The sequence below is a fragment of the Anneissia japonica genome, unplaced genomic scaffold (assembly GCF_011630105.1).
Source record: "Anneissia japonica isolate Jap-2015-1 unplaced genomic scaffold, ASM1163010v1 scaffold3106_len312699_cov133, whole genome shotgun sequence".
NCBI classification, from domain to species: domain Eukaryota; kingdom Metazoa; phylum Echinodermata; class Crinoidea; order Comatulida; family Comatulidae; genus Anneissia; species Anneissia japonica.
In genome coordinates, this window is record NW_022739518.1 from 310,451 (window position 1) to 313,594 (window position 3,144).

A 3,144-nucleotide genomic window follows, 5' to 3' on the forward strand; every position below is an offset into this window, starting at 1 on the left:
ACGCATGTGTTTCTGCAAAATGTGTGTTTCATCCAAAATCACTTTGAAATGCGAGACAGTTGGTAATTATGCTATAGATCGACTACAATGTACCTTAATATTTAATACATTTAAATCAAATTTAGATCAATCTTAATAATGTGATTTTAAAAAGCAGAGGAGGATTTGGGGGTGGGGGGGTGAAAAAAAAGAGAAAATAAATAAAGAAAAATTGATCGCCCAAACGCATCAGAGGTTATTTTCTGGCGTCTAGAAAACAAAAATTTCTCCAAGATGGTGTTATCTTTTTCGGTCCGGCCCCTCCCCCCTTCGGACATCTGTGGATCTGTCTCTTATACACATCTAGATGTGTATAAGAGACAGCTGTTACACGGTGTAGGTACTAGAGCAGAGTGACGGCAGTAGGCGAATTACAGACGATCGGGCACACGAGACGATCAGGCCCAGACGATCGGGCCCACCCATGTAGACTTTCGGGCCCATTTTCTAAAACGGCGGTAGACGTTCGGGCCCATTTTTCCAAAGACGATCGGGCCCATTTCCTCATGACTTCGGCCGCCGATAATTTCGGCCGGGCGAAATTTGTATGGGGCGCCATATGGGCATTATCCCAATCCCACTATTGTTTGGAGTCGTCATCTATGCCAGGGGCGGATTTAGGGGGGGGGGCCGGCCCGGCCCCGGCCCTCCCCCCCTTTTGGGAGGAAAAAAAAGGGGGGAAAAAGGAAAAAAGAGAGAAAAAGAAAAAAATGATAGCCCAGAATGCCTCAAATGTTAAGTTCGGGCGTCTAGAACACAAAAATTTCGCGGGGGCATGCCCCAGACCCCCTACGGCAGTGTTGTCTCATTTCTTTTTCTCTCTTTTTTCCCTGTCTCTTATACACATCTAGATGTGTATAAGAGACAGGTGTGTCTATTTACAGCTAATTCAAGCACAGTGCTTTCGTTAATATTTTTCTTTTTTTTTCAGGTAAGAGGGAATGTGGATTCCGGCTATCAAAGCAATATAGTCGTTGAGACGGTCTATTAGGTCTAAAAATATAAATTGTTTGTTCGCCCTTCTTTTTTAAAAATGATAAAAAGGGGCTGGTTGAAAAGAGTTTTTTAAACACATTTATTTATATGTAAAGAACAAAGCAGAAAAAAGTTTTCTTGCTTTGCCACCCCTATTTTTTTCTCAGGTAGGGGGAAACGTGAGGAGGGCAAACAGACAAACAGCCTTATTATACTTAGGACCTTATAATAGACCTACCTACTGTATTATTTTCTGTTTTATCATTAATTTTTAATTATACTGAGTGGTAAAACTGTACTTGAAGGTGTAAACTAAGGTAAGTTTCAGTGAATAATTAATAAATGTAATGTTTTGTGTTGTACAATTTGATATTCAATACAGATTACGTTTATTTGGGTGGTGGTAGCCTGCACCCTTGGACTAACACACAATAATGTCTAAAAGTATACATGCATTTTATTTATGATAGCAGCCTAAATGTTTATTTGTTAGACAAATATTAAATAGAATGTACGGTATTATGTAGTATAATTCAGTGTACGTTAGTGTTATTTCATTGATGTCTTATTGCGTATTTGAAATCCTGTCTCAAGATGACACAGCTGTAGCAGAAAATCCCAAACAAGGTTGAGACCAGGGTTGCCATTTGGCCTTTTTGACGGCCAGATTCCTCAAATCTGGCCGTATAAAAATTTGCCTGGCCGTAACGTTTGAAAAGTCACGGCCAAAATATATTTGGCCGAATTTTTAAAAAGTTTACATTTTTTTAAAATATTAAAAAGTTTACATTTTTTTTCAATATAGGCCTAATATAACGGAGACTTGTTTAGGATATGTTGTTTTTGTTTGCTTAAATTCTATATTTGATTCTAATCATGTACCTTTGTACGGTACTTACACTAAACGCTTAATGTAGGCCTGTTACCCGGACCCCTTTAGCCGATTGGACGTAAGAGAGTTTATTTAAAAGATAACAGTTACATTTAATAATTTAAATTGTTCGGATGAAATATTATTATTTTATATGAAGTTTATCCTCGTTTAAGCTTCATGAAGACAGTTCAACAGTTCAATGCAAGTTTGCATATGTTCCATCCTAGTGGAGGTTCTATCTCTTTGGAATCTCTTTGGAATATAAATTAAATACTGTACTTTAATTAATTTATTATTGCCCACTTGAATTGTATAGGCCTTAGCCTGAGGTGCTGCAGTGTTCTTTATGTAGAATTCGATGTGATCATTCGGGTCCGATCACCTCCAATTTCAAGCAAGTGTTGTGCCAGAAACTTCTTCGAAGTTACTCTAGAGTTAGGTTGTATATGAGAATGAAGAAGATAATTCTGATAGCAACATTGATTTATTGCTTTAAGTACTGCGACAATAACATTCAGAGGCGAATTTAGAAAGTTTAGATATAAAGTATTTATTAAAGTTTTCATAGGTTTGTTTTAACGCCAGTTTGTGTTACTAGCCTATAATTTAATTCACCGTGGATTTGCCAATAACAGGCCCTTAAATTTTTTGCTCTAGCATAGTTACCAACCTGAGAGATTTGAAATGCGTGAGTGACTACACCATTTGGCTGAAGGGGGTGGGGGCGGGGTCCAAAGGCGGAGCCCAGCTGGGTCAAGGGGGCGTGGCCCGAGGCGCTCCGACGATCTGAGCATTAAAGCTGTTTAAAACGATTTCAGAGAGTGAGTGTGTCTTGACAATAACGGTGACATAAGCAAAAATATTTTTAGTTTCAATGTAATTGAGCACCCGAATTGACCTAAACACATTTCACTAATAAATTTTTAGTAACGCGTCAGTGAAATAAATATTCACATAAATATTAAGTACTCTTTAATGACTCAATTACTGGTACTGGTACTTGTAGCCGTCTGATTTCAGACATTCGGCAGCCATTGACATTATGTTGGCGTTCAAAGACCGCATATTGTGATGAGGAACCTGTGTACAAAGAATTACCAAACACAAAATAATATGGAAAACTGAATGCTATTTACAAAATATTCTATTTAATGCTTATGGGTGAAACTTTCTTTGATAAATTGGCTTCTTTTCAGTTGAATTTTTTCTACATGATTATTTATATATATTTTTAAATAAAACCAATTTCTTTTAAT